The sequence below is a fragment of the Ptychodera flava genome, chromosome 21 (assembly GCF_041260155.1).
Source record: "Ptychodera flava strain L36383 chromosome 21, AS_Pfla_20210202, whole genome shotgun sequence".
NCBI classification, from domain to species: Eukaryota; Metazoa; Hemichordata; class Enteropneusta; family Ptychoderidae; genus Ptychodera; species Ptychodera flava.
The window spans coordinates 36,982,248-37,000,703 of record NC_091948.1 but is presented as its reverse complement, the minus strand read 5'-3'; the positions used below and the strand labels follow the sequence as shown (position 1 = coordinate 37,000,703).

General features: G+C 39.6%; 1 protein-coding gene across 4 annotated transcripts in view; it reads right to left on the bottom strand.

Moving 5' to 3' along the window:
- LOC139122150 (uncharacterized) overlaps positions 1-8,897 on the bottom strand; it is a 60,752-nt gene extending 51,855 nt beyond the window's left edge. For all 4 annotated transcript variants that reach the window (XR_011549416.1, XR_011549415.1, XR_011549418.1 and 1 more), the window contains exon 1: positions 8,515-8,897. The gene's annotated coding sequence lies outside the window, so the exon portion shown is untranslated. The remainder of the gene's footprint in view (positions 1-8,514) is intronic.
- Positions 8,898-18,456: the final 9,559 nt, after the last annotated feature.

Here is an 18,456-nt window from a genome sequence, read left to right as displayed (position 1 = left end):
GCTTAAGGACTTGCTCTGACATAATTTCTGCCACAGCATGAAGCTCACGAAACCTCTTTGGGGAGTTGTGGTAAAAATAATAAATTGTTGTCAAAGTATCTACAACTGTATCAGTGAAATAGGACCCCTTGAAACAATCTTTGATAGCCAACTCTAACCTATGAGCCATACAGTGTATTTGGACAATCCATGGTGCAACATCCTTCAACAGAGTTACAACAGATCTGTTTCTACCAAAGTTGACGGCAGCACCATCTGCACCAAACCCCACTAATTTGTGCTTCCATTCTACTGATGTAAAACCAAATCTTGCAAAAGCAGAATCTAGTGCAGCTATGACACCATCCGCATTAGCATGCTCTAATTTTCTAGTGACAAATAAATCATTGACGGGTAGCCGTTTTTCATAACTCTGACAAAGACAAGCTCACGTTCAACATCACTTCGATCTGTGCTACCATCGCATAGCACAGAAAAGAAATCACTATCATGAAGGAGCTCTTTGACATCATCAAATAACACACCAGCAATATTTGCCACAAACATTTTGGCCCCTTTGTCATTGCAATAGTTCTCCCCAAGTTCAGCACCATTAGTGTTTTGTAGTTTTACTAAATCAGGAAAATCAGTAAAGGGGCGCTCATGGACTGCTAAATAGTGTGCTGTATTGAATAGTTTTATCATCTGTATATTTTTCTCTTCTTCCATCCTCTTTATACCTCTCATGATATCAGTGTGTTCTTTTCGACTTAACTTCTGTTGTGCTAGCCAAGTTTGTGTTGCAGCTGCATGTTCTTTTGATTTCTTGTGCTTAAGAACTACATCTTTCTTTATGTTTGTTGTTCCAACTACCAAATTAATGCTTTTGTTTTTAGCATGCTCCCTACAAATACTACACCATATTCTCTTTATTAATGTACTGTCGTCTTTGTCCGTCTCATATTTCAACCATGTTTGCCTGATATTTCTGGCAACATTTTCCATTTCTGTAAAGTTTTCAACTACACAGAGTGTGTTGCTGAAGTTGATGAACGACAAATCAGCTGGGTGGGTATTGGTTTAATGTTAGTTAAGGAGCTGTCACTACAACTACTGCTAGAAGCTGGCGTGGATAGCACTGGGTTACCACATGCATCAGAATCAACACCATTACCACCATTTTGGTTAATGCCATGCTGGGACCTAACAGCAGAGGGCTGAGTAGGAGGGCTACCATCACCAGCAGATATCTGAGAACTACCACCTTTAAAAAAGTTATTTAAAAATGAAATGAAACACTACGGTCAAGCAGAGCACAACAATAATTATAGCAAGCCAATAAAATGCAGTCAGCTTTAAAAAGAAATGTAGATCATAGTAAAATTGGACCCTCATTTTCTTGAGGGTTTATTGTACAACAGAAGCTAAACACCAATGTCTGAACACAGAATTAGTTCACCTCCATGAATGGGGTCAAGACTGTACCAGCATCAATAAAAAGTTGATTACCTCCAAAGTTTTTAGTCTTTTCTTGATGAAAAATGATTCAATTGTTCTCTTTGTCGCCATTTCGATTTTGTGCCTCGTGGTCAACACACAAAAATGTACAATGCACTTTCACCTAGTATGCCATGTGTTCATGGAAAAATTAGACTGCTTATTCACTCAGACAACTTGAGGAGCAGTGTTAAATATATTATGATGTTACATAACCTTGGCTGTCCGTTAAAACAAAACAGAAAGAAATCATCTAAAATAATTCTGAACAATCTCTATTCCCAAAAAAATAAATATGCAACATGTATACCGCAGAACAAGAGGTCTACTTTTAACACAAATTACTATTTGCATGTGTGACTGAATGTTGCGTCTGGTACAAATTTGCATTTTCTCTTGCCAGTTGTCAGTCAGGTCACGACCTTCTCTGTTGTTCTCCTAAACCAAATTAAATTGGTCACAGGAATTAAAATCCCGTAATTTATTACCGTTTTTTGATGTAAACGACCATTAATTTTGTCATTTGAGCAAAGAAAGAGCACAGAGTTGTCAAAGGCAACCGTTATTTTTAGCTTCATGATGAAACACACCGGTAACCGGGCAGCACATACAGTCTCAGTCTGAACACTGCACATGTTTATAGAATATGCAAAACATCGACTTGACAGCTGTTACTGTAATCAAGAACAGCCTATCAAAACATGTAATTCACGCAGGCTGCGGTTCGGCTCTGTTTTAAAAATGTCACAATATGCATTTATTTTAAGCCGCATCACTGCATATGCGGCTATCACAGAGGGCAACAATTAACATGACAAGTGTACAAAAGCTACTGTCATCGATATTAGCCAATCACAAGTTTGGATTCACGCTACGTTTTCATTCATGCCAAAATGCTAATGAGTTTTTTCCGCTGTCCCCGGCAAGAAGGGGGTTCAGGGTCGACGCACGAGTCGAGTGTGGGCACATTGCGTCGGCCCTGGTCCCGTTGATCTAGCCCTCCGCCATGGATCGATGTTGAATTAGTCACCCTATTCACACAAAACAAACGGTGTCTGAAACTAAATTTTACACTTATCGGAAGTTTTCAATCCAGTCTTTATCATTTCATGTACGCAAAAGTTATCTCCCAACAACTTTTGCTCCGCAAGCGAGACATGTCATTCGATTTACAGTGCACGTACGAGACGTCACTGAGCAACGATGTCAAAAATGCCCTGCACTGATAATTTCTCCACCACCGTCGTACTACTACATATACCCTATGCTCATCCAATAAATAGTGAAGATCTCTCCGATGATTAGAAGGGCAAGTGGTGGTCATATTTGCCCTTTTTGTGCGTAAAAAAACGCACGAAAATCAAGAACAGTAGAAACGACGTCTCATTATTCAAATGCGCCATTTTGAACTTTAATAGGTCAGAGGTCACATAGGACGTCGGTAAATGTACATCGGCCCTTTCTCTCGTACCGGTGCGGTAGGTGTGGATAAGCGTGGACGCGGCCCAAATCTATTCCCAAAGGACAATTATTTTGCGACGGCCCAAATTTCAGTTGGATTGAAAATGTAAACGAAGTAGCTTTCTAAGGCCAACACGTATTCCTTTAGTGTTCCTTCATTCAAGCCGTAGGATCGATGACATGATGACCAAAAATGTGGTGGCAGAAAAATACCACCAGAAAAAAAAATTGGTGGCAGATTGACAGGTTTTGGTGGCAAATGCCACCATTGCCACCGATTATTTCGAACACTGGTTAAACTAAAAAAGTTGTAGTAGCATGCAAAGACATTTAGCTGTGTCAAATCAATAAATTGTGCTATACACACTGTAACAGTTAATTTTTATAATTACATGTATGATGATATTTCAAGAAATACTACTAATACTACTAATTCTATTGAACCTTGGTATAGATGTTAAGCTGATGTTGCTTTAATTGTGTTTAAAGGTATCTATTAGAATAGTGTTAATTATGTTTTCATTTGCATATTTAATGAACTCTCCTAAGTGATATGTCCAGAAATAGTACATCGTACATAACTTGAAGTTCCAGTTTTGTAAAAATGTATGATGATATCATGTCAATTGATTTATTTGATGACCTTTTGTGATCAAAGTGCCAGCCTGGATTGGCTTTACATTTTATTCTGGGCCAAAAGACCAAGAAAAAAATATTGTGCTGTTCCGATGAACTGACCTACCCTATAACGCGTTTTTGCTATTGTTTTATTGAAATTTGTGCAGCGAAATAGCCACTTGTGATTTGCATCGATCACACCCTACCATGCCTCTGCGAGGGCGGGGTTGATTACCGTAAAAACCCTATCAATTCGACCAGGAAAAAATAATTACGATTTGAAATCGTCGAATTAATAGGAAATTAAAACTGCGAAATAATGTAGTGGTCGAATTAATTGAAACAACGATAATGAAATTTACGCGAGACATGTTTGCTATGTGGAGACTGCTTCAAAGCATGGACTGTTAAATTTTGTGGGGGTCGACAAATTCGTCTATGCTGTAGGTTACAAAAAAACCTCAAACCTAAAAAGCACGTGGGTGTCACATCAAAATCAAAGTGGCCGCGATTACAGACGGAGCGATCTGTGACACTTTGCCACCGGCCACTCGATGGATGACGCGTAAGTTGACATCGTGTGCCGGCCCTTGGAAATATATTGCAACTCCATGACAGGCAGATTAGATAATCTAAGAGCGTTTAATGCATTAAATTTTTGTAAAAATAATAAAAATTGACATCACCGATCATAAGAAACGTGGTGTTGAAGATAATATTTTTTAAGAGTAGTCTCTGACGGCCATTTTCAGTAAGTGTGGTCTGACTTCACAAAGTTGGGAAACCAAGATCTGAAGATTTACTTACAACCAACACTTTTGGATTTGTTCTACTCTCATTATAAGATCAGTCAAATTTATGGAAAGTAGGTGTACATTTTCGATGTCTGTGTAGCATCTATACTGAAGTCATATCCGAAAGACTATAATCAGTTCGCGACAGCGTAAACCAATTAACATCTCTCTCTCTCTCTCTCTCCTGGCATTTTGATGTTTTATTTTGTCGACATTTAAATATCAGTTTGAAGTTTCTGGTCACTGCAATAGTTGATGTCAATGTCCCGTATCGGGCATGGTCTCTCTCGTCACTCTAATCGTTAGTTTTTTCCTGTTCTATTCGATATCAGACTCAAAACACAACATGAACAACGCTGTTAATATATTGCATCTTTCGTATCGAAAACTGGTAAAGTTCGCAACTGTTGATGTCTGTGACACATTTGCTTCCAAATAGACATATTGAAATGCACAGGGAACTTCGTGGTATGGCACTTATATGAATTTTACTGTGGAGAAAGTCCATGACTTTTAAACTGGCCTTACAACCAACAATAAACATGGCGGAGCAATGATACCGACTTCAGGTATTTTGCGAATTTTTTTCATTGCGAGCGCTGCTGAGACAGAGTCGTCGAATTTTTTCCCGCTGGCTATTTGGTTTTAAATTTTCAATTGCCCTCATGTGATAGTTACAGCTACATGTAAAATCAAGAAAGGCGTTCTCTGTAAATCAATAAGCCTTTTAAATATGAAAAAATCGGACATCTGAACCTCAACATGCAGTTTGAAAGTTGCTCTCCGAATCAGGACAGGGACATCGGTGAGGCCGGATTCCACTTAGTAGCTATGGAAACCGATGGTTCATTCATTGTAAGAAATAGTGAAGGAACGAGTCAGTAATTATCGAAGTGGAGAACGAGACTTCCACGATTAATCAACTGGGAACTGTATTTCGATCGACAGAGTTACACAACCAGAGAGAGCATTTTATTCAGCTTTAAAAATAAGTCATCGCCTTTCCTTTCCAGGCCAGGGCTGGGTATAAATAGCTAGCTGTCCCTGTTGGAGTTAGTTCATGCAAAGCATAGCTTGGGTAGCGTCACGCTCGATCGCTCCGTAAAAACCATGCCAAAATGGTCACAGGCGAAGAAACTTAGGCGTCCATGCACCTATACCTAACTATGAATGTCTAGTGATTGAATGTATCGATAAAATTTTCTGATTTGAGCATAAATAAAGCTGATTTTGATCGATGAAGGTATTTTTCTTTGTCTTCAACTAGCGTGGCAAGCGGCCGTAACAAAGGTCTGCAAGCTGTCAATCAAAAAAGGACGCGATACAGGTGTGAAGTGGTAAACGTTTGCGATGTCAACGTGTTAGATACAGCACAGCATTGTAATTAGATAGAGCGGCCGCAGTGCAGACCCGCAAGCACAGGCACTCTGTAGCTTGGTAGTCTGCTAAATAGATCGATTTTCGGCGCGATCTATCGATTCCGTAGTCGATATGCCCACGATAGCAACCTAAACACTCATTAGGTTGCAGTGCGGGCATGTCGACTACGGGACAGATAGATCGAGCCGAAAAGTGATCTATTTAGCAGACTACCCAGCTCGAGCGCCTGTGCCCGCTAGTATGTCACGCAAACCATAGCGCGTTCTTGCGTGGACGCCGTACCAAGCCTCGCCGCTATTTCCAATCATTTCTTCCACAGAACTGTCATGTAAAGTTCAGATTCAAGTACTTTCAGATTTAGCTGTTGTGAAAAGTATTATTATTATTATTATCGTCTTGCCGTTTTAAAAGATTTTTGAGGACCTAAACGACATCGTGTGTTGCTCCATTTGCATGGAATCCGATGTCAAGGAAAAGCGGTGACTTTTATCAAGCTGAATAAAATTTCCTTTCTGTTTGCATTATTAGTAAATTAATCGAAATACTTTTGTTCACAATTGATTAAACTATAGACAGTGGACTGTCTCGATTCTCCCGTCTATGATTCGACATTCACTGACTCATTCTTTCTCTTCTATGTGGATCGATGAAAGTAATTTCATCTTCAATACTCTGTCCTAATTTGACAGATGTAATATCCAAACCTATATTGTCATTTATTTCTGACCAACGTACAAGAACTTGGTCCGTTCGCCAAAGCACATATCTGACGAGATGTTTTGCGAAACAGTGAATAAACAAATTGGATGAACAGCCGTACTCTATGCATTAGGGGATATTCATGTTGCAGTCTCTCCGAAAAAAACCGGGGATGTTTAGGCGATAACAAAGGCGATGACTCAGTTAGTTGAATAAACAACTTTTCGGACATCATAAGCGTACACTTATCTAAGCATACACTTGTCGGTTTGATGTGCGACCGTACGCAGATCGCCCGTATTCTCCTTAAAACTAGTCAAAACAATTCTGCGACAATGATGGTGTCTCTTCGTGAGAGTCCTTGAACCCATAGCCGCGACCATTGTTGTTTTTATGTGTTCGGTGGTTGATGATTGGTAGAATTCATGTATTACTATAAAATTTGAAGACACACGTGATTACATGTAAATCCTGTTACCTGTGCATTTAAATATGTCCATTCGGAAACAAAAACGTTTACAGACTTTCGATGGTGATGACTAGCTCCAGGCCGTGACATGTCTCCAGTTACGAAGTTTACCCGGTAAACATCGCAAATCGAAATCGACATTAATATTGAGCGGTGATCGTGAAGGGTTAAATAAAATGTCGGCAAAATAAAACATCAAATGGCTAGACTTGAGAGAGAGAGAGAGAGAGAGAGAGAGAGAGAGAGAGAGAGAGAGAAGTGGTTCATGCACTCGCGAACTGATCATAGTCTATATGAATCATGATGGAGAGATGCAGTATCAGTTTACACATTTGTGCTGCACAGATATCGAAAATGTACAGATACTTTCCCGAAATTTGACTTATTTTATAACAAGAGTAGAACAAAAGTGTTGAAGATACTCTTCAGATGCTTGATTCGCAAGTTTGCTAAAGATTGATTATACTTACAGAAAATAGTCGCTGTAGTCGTCTGTTCAACATGTTCTTCAACACCACGTTACTTATGATCAAAGATGTCACATTTTATTATTTCTATTTATTAAATAAGCTTATAGATTAATGCACCACGGTGTTAATTTCGGATTAATTCAACGATTTCAAACCGTAATTATTTTTTTAGTGAGAGGGCTTTTAGTAGTTCTGCAGACGATACGATCGGAAATAGCAGAGTATTTTGGCAATGGCACGACGTTTGTGCTATCGTTTGGCTGCAACGATTATACGTTGCAGCCCGGGCCCCGGGTAGGCCTAATTCGGAACGTAATAATGCCGTCAGTTGCGGCGGCGTCGTGCTGTACCTTTGTCATTACTGTTGAAGTACACCTGTTATTGCTACAAGCATGCGGGCCGCTCCATGAAACATTTCTCAGTGTACTGCAGGTCTCGCCGTTATATTCAGTTAGGTATAATCTGGTGTTTGCATGTCAACACATTGGCCTGTTTACAACCTCCTGTGCACACTAACGTGACCGTAATTTACAAAGACATAAACATTCGATCCCGCCCGTGAATGTCAAAGGTGAACGGGATTAACTTGATCCCGGGTATCAAGTCCCTGGCCTTTAATAACACCCCATTTGCATTTCTATCTACTCTGTCCCCAATTTAAACAAGTCAAACCGAGATCTTAACTTGAAGAAATTAGAAATGTCATTGTCTAATTTAGACAAGTCACACCAAGATGTTAACTTGCATAAACCAACAAACTGGGGACTATTTCTATCAATGGGCTAATTAAATACTCCCAGGCGTATTTATTTCCAAACACTGGGAAAAATCTTCCGCCCAAGACAAATTTTCAAAAATTCTCGTCCTGTCTAATAATGTAGGCTCATAAAAATAAACAAGCCTTTCAAGACAAGAAATTACTATATACAAAAAACTATATTAGCCCACTATGTAACTTTGGCACTGGAATTAACCCATGTGGTACGGAGAATTTTCTCACTACAAAGAATGAATAAATTGCCGTACAGGTGGTTCCCAAAATTCCAGTGCGACGCTCCGAGACGTTCAGCAAGAACACAGACCGGGAGAAATTTGTCTGTGGCAAGAAACGCAAAATGAGCTCGAAGACAAGGCGTCTTGTACTTACCAGCTCCCTATTCCCTCGCTTTTCTCCAAAAAAAATTAATTCATTCCCCGTGCTGGTCCGTCAGGAGTCGCACTGCTATCGTAGTATTTTTGGTTTACAACCAGGTCACTGACGTGCGTTCGGCTGTCGCTCGACGCAAACGGACGTCGTTCTCACCGAAGTTCAGTTCAGTGAACATGACGTCTTGTCCTGGAGTTCCACAGGAAACTGCAGGCTAACTCTGCAGCAGAGGCACCGTACCGCGTAGAAAGCTATGTAAAAATACGTTTAAAGCACAGCCAACTACAGAAATAATAACAACAGTTGACTGTAATCATCAAGACCAGTGTTCATCATATCAAACGCGCTTTAGACCAGCTGTACACATGGTACAGTCGGTTTTATATCCCTAGCGAGGTCATGTGACAAATACCAACCACCCCATAGAATTCCCTTTACAACTTCAAGCGTTGAGGGCTCCAGCACAGATGATTGCCCAAATCACAGTCCCTCTATCCCGGCCCTCTATCCATCGATAGAGGGACTGTGCGGGGACTGTGCCCAAATACAACACTCTTCCCCATTTTTTTTTGAAGAGATGGCCGTTATATTGTGGGTTCCAACACAAACGGTCGCCCAAATCATGCAACACTCTTCCCTTCCAGTTTTAGATACACAGCGTATGAAACGCATTTTCAGCCTTCTCCCATAATAATCCCCCTATCACAGTTTACGTTTTAGAACACAAAGAAAACTAACGTGACGTGCAGCTGTTTATTTTTCACTAGTTTTAGGGACCGTTCGCCTGGGGGGGCAAAATCTTGTTGACGGTTTTCAAAAAAATATGGCCTCTGCATTTTCTGTGAAAAAAAGATGACCCCTTTGTCAGACGAAAAAATTTGATGACCCCCCCCCCCCCCCCCCCCACACTGAAAAATAACCAAAACCCATATGTCAAATTTACCCGCACGGTTTGGATTTGAACTCTGGTACGCGGCGCACTTTATCCGTGTAGCAGAGATGCCAGGGCACAAACTTCTCAGCCACATCCATGCAAACGTCTGTTAATTAGAAAAACTGTAAGGCAATTTTTACTTACTTCATTTCCATAGACAACTTATGTCCATCACACTGTTATGCAAATTCCCCTTTTTGTCTCAGTGCTACCAATCAGGGTCGCGATCATGTAAATGGTCTTTCAAAGATGAGATTAGGCACTTAACCAGATACTACTGTATTATGAATTTGCCGCCGAAGGCAGCCCGCTGCTTATTGTAGTGGGTTGGCAAAGGTGGCCCTCCGGTAAAGAGGGTCGATCATGGCCATGGCATAAAGTGAACTTTATTGTAGGTATTATGTTTTTGAAAATGTTGTGACCCCCAGTGAAAAAGCGATGACCCCCCTCCCCCTTTGCGGATTCCAAAATTACGATGACCCCCCTTGGATTTTGCCGGCCCCCTCCCCAGCTGTAAAAACTGAACGGTCCCTTAAGCGAACATTCGAGAGAGTGGTGAAATAGTGCGTGTCACTTTTTCTCAGTATGTGCTTTACCAAACTTCGTTTTACGGCAAATCGGACTGTTGCAAAATTGACCGCAAAATCGTCATCAAATTTTGCTTTGCGCAGAAGAACAGCGTCGTTCAATTTCGAGCGACTTCATCAGTGTGTGGCGGGTAAGCCTAATTCATGTGCCATGTGCCACATGCCGCGTGCCGCGTGCCAGGGACTCGTGAGAAATTATGGGGAGGGAGAGAGGGCCTAATTAAAAAGAGTATACGGAATCTATCGAGGAATTGCATTAGTTCATACGTGCCCAGAGTATATTCAAGCAACACCACAATACCCATCTCAACACTACCTTAAAAATTTGTTTCGCCAAACTTACATAAGTCGGGGATTGAAATTAATTAGATGGAATAAAGTCTTTAGAATTTGACCAATTTCGACACCTCTACACACAGAGAGGCCGACTTTGTCTCGGAGCCGAGTTGTCGCAGAGCGGAGAAGTTTGCCTACGGCCGTGTTCTCATTGTATTCAAACTTTAATGGCATGTAAAGATTGTGCATTTTGTCGCAAAACCTTCACTATCTTTGTGACAAACTGATGGTGAATCACAGTGATATTTGGGAAAGGGTGTCAGTAATTGTTTTCAATTACCAGAAAGTAAATTGAAGTAATGTGGAAAAACAAATGTTACGGTAATAACACAGCGTGTAGGTAGAAAAGTTGGCTACAGATGGAGACATACGGGATACACTATCCGTTCACGTGATCGCTAGGTCGGAAGCAATTCACCACTCAAAGTCGATGACAAAAAGACAAAGTTAAATACTATTGGCTGATAATTTTAGTTTTTCTCTATTTTCCCGTCTTTGGCGCAATGTTGCGAGCTGCGTCACAAAACGCTGCATATTATGTGGAATACTGCAAACCATCACCATGGCTTTTTTTGAAGCCATGTCACAAGCACTAATCTTACCAGCCATGCTAAAATTAAGAACACAGAATAGTCTACTCGAGACAAAAATAGAATAGAAATATTTCCGGCCTCACAAACCAGAGATAGTAAAAATCGTATTCCATAACGTGCAATGGACTGAAAGGGAAGAGGGCAGCATTCATGTAGGAAGACCGCTTGGCGTTGTTATCAACATTCCCCTGAATTTACCGTGATAACTGAAGTTAACGATACGCACTCTATCTTTGTTTACTTAATCCAGTTTGAATTGCAACAAGCATTCCCCTGAGATCTGACATGCAGCATGTCTGGAGTGGGGAAAATTCACTTTGTTCTATGGGAATGTCCATATGACATTTCTAATTTTAGCTGCTTTTTATTGCAACACGTGCTGATTTCCGCCCTGTAACGAATAGTATCGCCCTATGCGTTGAAACGCCACTGCACTGAAAATCGGCTGAGGCAGAGTCCTGATCCTGCAAAATGCATTGAATCGACAGGCTTTTATCACCGTTATGCGATCGTGGGCCCTTCAGTCACATGTACGTTTGTGGAGGGACCGTAGTTCCAGCCTGAAATTCGTTGAACAAGATAGGAAAGTCTCTGGTTAGCGTCACAGTATATATGCATAACTCAGTAACCACAAGTTCTTTACGCTTCAATTTTGATAGGATAATAGACCTTAAGATGTCACATCTTGTACCTCATTTATTATGCGCATATGTTTTTCTTGGCTGGCCAATACAGCTAGAGGTCTTATCTTTTTTCCCGATTTAGAACCATAACTTAGACATGCCTCTTGTTTCAAATTGGGAACAATGACATAGACCTATGTGTCCATAGATTTGAACATATAAACTCCAGTGATACTTCTTAATGACCACATTTCCCTGCCCCATCAAGACTAATACTCCTATTACAAGTGGGGACTATGTCATTGTCAATGACTCGTTTAATTTTTAAAATGGGGCCCTCGGATCCCCTCATAATCTCTCCTCAGTCCCTTACCATGATCGCCGGCAAGGGTCAGAGTTAAGGCAAATAAGGTTTCATGAATGCAAAACGGATACTCAAGTTCATGAGCTCTCTGGGAATTGACTCTTCTGTCTTTTTTTATATCAACAATGCATAAATAAATGTGAATTATTCTTTTTGTTCAAAAAATGTTTTTCAGGCTTCACTCGTACACCACGTGTTTACTAAGCACTGCAGCAGAGGTTTCGAGATGGTACAAAGCATGTCGTAGAGGGCGGGATTTCAAGGACAGGTGGGAAGTGCGGTTAATTGCAGTTCAATTTATGGATAGATCATTTTTATTTTGCTCTTTATTGCTCATTATTGGCTCGTTCTTTCTATTTCTAGCTCGTTATTGCTTACTCTATGAGCACTGTTGCAGAAGTTTTTGGCGATACCAAACGTCATAGAGGGCATGATTTCTAAGCTTGGCGGGAACTGCGCTTGTAGTTTAACTTAGGGACAGATCAAATTTTTTTGGCTCGTTCTGTCTAGTACTAGGTCGTTATTGCTCGTTACTACTCATTTCTGGTCGTTACTGATCGTTTTGGCTAGTTACCACATTTACAGACATCCCCTTCTGTGCATCACTTTGTGATTGACAGCAGTTTGAAATGGTCAACGGCTATGTTGTCGATGCCACTGACCGTGTACAGAAACAAAATTTTCATCAATAACTCACTTGAAACTTTAAAAGACAGTATTTCGCTCACAACGCTATGTCCAAAGTATTCACGAAAGGTACTGTGGTGGCACAGAGCTATATTTATCTGCGTGGAAAAGATTTATGCCAGTTTTCTGGAGAAGTTGCTTGCATTGCTACCATGTGTCAGTCATTAGAAACAATGAACCCAGTGAAAATAAGCTGTTGAAACGATAAATACCGTAAATATGATTTTTTTTGACAAAAGATGCTATAACAGACCAAGCCAAGTGGGTGAAAATACGTCATGTTTTAGCTCAATACCGCTTTTTACTGACTTGGCTGATGGGGAACTGATACTGTCTGGCAGGAAAAGGGTTAAAGCCCCCACTCAATTATCAGATTTATCTAATATAAATATTAGTTACTTGATGAAATATTCAATGGAAAACAAAAGAATAACAAACTGTTCATGGGCTTTTGACATATTCACTAATGCGAGAACCTGGGATTGAGAAGGGCGCCTTTAAGGCTGCGTTCACAAAAAACAAGGGGATTTTAAAATTTTTGGAGTAATAGTGGATGGAGTTGAAAATTTTGCTCTGCCTGATGGGGGACCTGAAGTTTTTTGTTCCCTTTGTTATGATTCCAAGGTTTGGTGGGTAATTCAATGAAAATCGAATAACGTTTTAATGTCATCCAATTGTTCTAATGTTAGTAATAATTAACCCTTGAGCGCCAAGGTCTATTTTTGTCTCCTTTATAAAATAAACCCGGGTCAATTTTTCTCAGATTTTTGCACAAATTTTTAGAAAAAACTGTAGCTAATGAAATGTGAGGTCCAGTTGGTCCAAAATTATCAAAAAATTACAGAAAAATTTATGAAAATTGCTAAAATTTTGCACTAAAATTTTGGCGGGAGAAAATTACAGTGCTCAAAGGGTCAAAAAAGATCTAGAAGCATTTGTTCACATTTTACTAATTTTTGTCTCGCAAAGATCTAAAGATGTACACTGTATGTATTTTCCTAAAAAACAAGTAGGCCAATTAGTATCGGAGCACTGCTGCTACTATTGATAATTTTTTCAATATTTCTATGTAGTATATTGAATACAGCTCTTGCTGTCTCCCTACAGCATGCAGAAACACACAATATTCAGTTTGTCGTCTAAAGCCTGCATATGTGAATATTGGGTGATAATTGAATTAGAGTCCAGAGTAAAGTCATTTGTCAGTGATACAAATGTGGGGTACATATTCACAGGCTCTGTTCACAAGCTGAATACTGGACACTTCAAATTGCAATATGCTGTAGGAAATAGAGCAAGAATGCGGTTGCATAAACTGAAAAAAATTATTGTCAAAATTATCAGTTAATACTGTTCCTGTCCTGCTATTGCCTGTTGGCAGTGTCATGGTCACTGCATACAGGCAGTGACAGAGATAACTCTGATTATGAAGTAGCTGAAGGAGAGTTTGGGTCATGTGACGCTCATAACAGTGAAACATACTTGTATATAAGACTAGGCCAGAAAACAACACATGGAAGACCAGGAGATTGAAAGTTATCAGGGATTTTTGAATTCTTACATATGAGAATAATCAAATATTAAAGAAAAAAGATGGGGGCACCATGCTAAATTTTCTACATTTTCACCTTCTCATCATAAAATAATTAAACATGAAAGTAAAACTTTGTACAGTAAAGACTCTAATTTAAATGAAAAAATCTGTGACTAAATGGACTGAGTTTTGTAATTTTTGCCTTACCGCACTCCTTGAGTGTGTTGTTGAGCAATAAAGTAAAGTAAAGTAAAGTAAAGATTTTAATTTAACCAAATTTACCATTATTACACCAAACCTTTCAGACATTTAAACATTTATTTGATGGAATATTTTTACCTTGCAGTATTGTCAATTTTGTAAAACGTATAAGCATCTAATGTAGGCAGGAATTTACAATTTGCATACTCTCTTATGATCGTCATTTAATGTGTTCTTCAGCTGGTGCCATTGGCATGACCAGAGTTGGATTAGCTGAAGTTTGCTTGGACTGATAAATCAAAACCCTCACATGGAATATGTCTTTAGGTATAATTGTAAATTGTTCCAAATTATTCCCCTGGCAATGTACGAAACTAAGTTTTACAAGTACAAGACTCAAACATGACTTGAAAGTACTGGGCACAAAGGAAAATACAGGGCTGTTAATTATATTTGTCAATTTTATTGAAAATGGTTTCAGATTTGACCTGGCAAATTTCATCATCGTATTACAAGAAATTTCTTTACATGAAAGGCTGCTGATGTTCCTGTAGTTTACTTTTATTCAATAATAAAATCATAGAAACTAACAAAACTGCATTTCACAATACACTTTTTGAACTGAATCAGATTCAGAGTAATTTCCTTGCAAACTTCCAGAGCTGACATTCATTCTTTCAGTCAATTTTTATTCAATAAAACTTAATCCTGTTCACAGCCATATAAAATACTTAAGTATGAGTTTGCCTTTCATTACATTTGATTAAAATACAGAATGTCTAAAACTTACGAAGAGTTTTCGATGCAAAAAAGTTGTCAAAATATGGTCAATAGGTTTCCCACAAAACAGTTCATATGAGTCCTGTTATGGGTCTTGTCTGTTGTGATGTAAGGAATAACAAAAGAAGATCAATCAAATTTCATAATTTTCTTAATTTTAGAAAATATTTTGGCATTAATATGTGACAAACCAGTTAATGCCTAAATGCCACCTCATACTGGTATCATATAAGCAATTGTAATGCCTATACTTGACTAAAAGTCTCTTGCTTGGTGTAATGCAAATGAAGCCCTGCTGATATGACATGGAAAATGTTATACTAGATAACCTTGAATGACAATAAAATACACAAATTTTCAATATGTAGCTATTCATACAATGACACACATTAAAGCCCCAGTATTTGTAACTTTTAACCTTTTTTTATGTTCGAAATTACATCTTATTGTCTTACATCCATCGTGAAATTTTGTTCAGTAAAGAAATAAGCCAAATTTGTGCTCCTGTAGTGACATACAAACGCTAAATATTGCCCGATCGAGTTGGATTGCCGCGCGGGTTTGTTGACAACTTGTAGGCTGTGCACGTGGCCGAGAACGCCAATACTCATGACATCATCGAGCCTGCAACATTCCTGGGGCCTTGCCATGCCACACCACACTGCCTGGGTAATCGTCCATGGTCGCCGGCTGAATGACCTGCGAATGGTTTTATTTTGTTCTTCTCTGTTCAAATACGTATATACTGCTACTGTGTTTCAGAGGATACAGAACTTTGGCAGAGGAGGCTGACATTCTATTCTGGTACAGTGTGCGTTATATATGGATTATTCAAACTGCAGTTGGCAGTGCACCGATGCGGGTGTCCAGACACTTCGCACCAAAACCAGTTCGCCCCACACAACTTCGTCCCAAAACCATTTCGTACCAAAACCACCTCGTCCCAAGTACTACTTCGCCCAACCCCACTTCGCCCCAGGTACCACATCGTACTAAAACCACTTCGCCCAAAGTACAGTACCGTCAACTCGTCCTGAAACAACGATGTTACGACGTATCATAAGGTTGTTTTTACCTACAACTTGGAAGCATTAATGTGTTAGGACATTTTGGCTACCACGAACCATTTATTGTTGCATGAAACCATAAACGATAGAATAAGAAATAGAAACACGCAAATGCTACAACTCAGGTGCCTTGCGCGGAATTGCACGATGTCAATTTCGCGAAATGCGTACACTCTCAAGATTTCAGTCCCAGGATGACAGAAAGGTGGTTATTTTCAGCTTTACCAGTTAGCGATAAGTTTCGGGCAAAGTGATTTGGGGACATGACTTTTGGGGCGAAGTGGTTTTGGTACGAGGTTGTTTTGGTGCGAAGTGGTTTTGGTGCGAAATGGTATGGGACGAGATGGTATGGTGCGAAGTGGTTTTGGTGCGAAGTGTCTGGGAACCCCGATGCGCACCCCGCAGTTGGTCACTCAGAACTCCGGGTACCGATGTAAAATCAAGACGACACTATATACACTTGGCTCACTTCTGTAGGCAAATAGCTATCAAAATTGAGTAACTTGAAGTAATAAATTTCAGCTGATTGTCGCTTTAGCGGCAAGGTGATTGCGAAATCGAAGCAACATAGTTTGACAATGTATGGTAGGCTGTCGAATGCAGTGAACGCGATGGCCTTTGGCAGCAAGTAAGGCAACTGTCAGTATTTACGACCTGGGGGTCATTCAAAAATTGAAAGTTATAAGGGGGTGCTCAAAATGTTTTTTCTTCGTCTTACTCAGTCCTCAATGACATAATGATTAGTTGATAATGTATATTTTACTCTGATACATATTAAATAAAAAGAAAATAAATACTCTAACAGTACAAATAAATATCAACTAGATGAAGCAAGGCAAAAAACTACAGTAGCTGCTACTACTAGCAATACTTATTATGAAAGAGAAGATAGTCACGATGAGAATGATATCGTTGTTCATGTACGCAATGGCACCAGCGACAGTCAAGATGAGGATCAACAGTGGTGATGATGATGTCACACAGTAGTTTTCTGCAGTCGTTACCAGGGGTGGAAGGAGAGGCTGGGTCATGGAGAAATGTTCTCGACAGATATCACTATAAGTGCACAGGATCTAGGACAAAACTGAACTGTTGTGAATTCATCCTTTATATTATTATAGAAATGTATATTTTATTTGATTTGAGTTCAACAACCATTTGGACATTTAACCATACCATAATGACATGCTACCCATCCAAATTTAACAATACTATATGGTCGGAGTCTGCTTATTAGGTGAGCTTTTATATCTACATATTGTTACATGGGCTCAGTTAAGCCAAACTTTCTGTTAGAGAGGGGGTTACTCAAAGTCATCATGGTTGGCTGGGTTGTGACTCAAAATTTCGGAGTTTCTAATGTAATTCCTCCGACCCCCAGGTTGTAAATAATGACGGCTCCCTAAACAGCTGTGAAAGCCTGAGTCAGAACGATCGGGACCAGTATACGCACGGCTGTATCTCAGCAAAAATTTAGGGGAAAAAATGGAGCTACCGCTAAGAAATTTACAGACTCTTGGCTCTTGATGCATCAGTTACTGAGCTTTTATACTGGTAAAAGGGCATTCTGAATACGGCGGTAAATTTCCTCCCAAACGAGAAAGGATAACACGCGGGCATTCTGCAATGGACGCTGTCAATTTTACCTTGCTGCAGGCCCCACACCAATCTCGGCCCAGCCCCGCTGCACTAGTACATGCTACTACCTCCATGTAGTACAGCCTTACAGGACTAAGTAGCCGGCCAAACACACAAAAAACAACGCCGCAGTGTAAAATCCGTAGGTCAGAACTATTGATCATAAATTTTCAGAACCAGTGATGTTTAAAAGTTTTGTATTGATCACTTCATTTAGGTTTATATGAGGGTCCGTGAAGTTTGTTACTTATTCCTTTTTCCTTATTCCTTATTCGAACGTGAAGTTTGTTCCTTATTCCTTTTTCCTTATTCCTTATTCGAACGTGAAGTTTGTTCCTTATTCCTTTTTCCTTATTCCTTATTCGAACGTGAAGTTTGTTCCTTATTCCTTTTTCCTTATTCCTTATTCGGACGTGAAGTTTGTTCCTTATTCCTTTTTCCTTATTCCTTATTCGTTACTTATTCCTTTTTCCTTATTCCTTATTCATTACTTATTCCTTTTTCCTTATTCCTTATTCGTTACTTATTCCTTTTTCCTTATTCCTTATTCGTTACTTATTCCTTTTTCCTTATTCCTTATTCGAACGTGAAGTTTGTT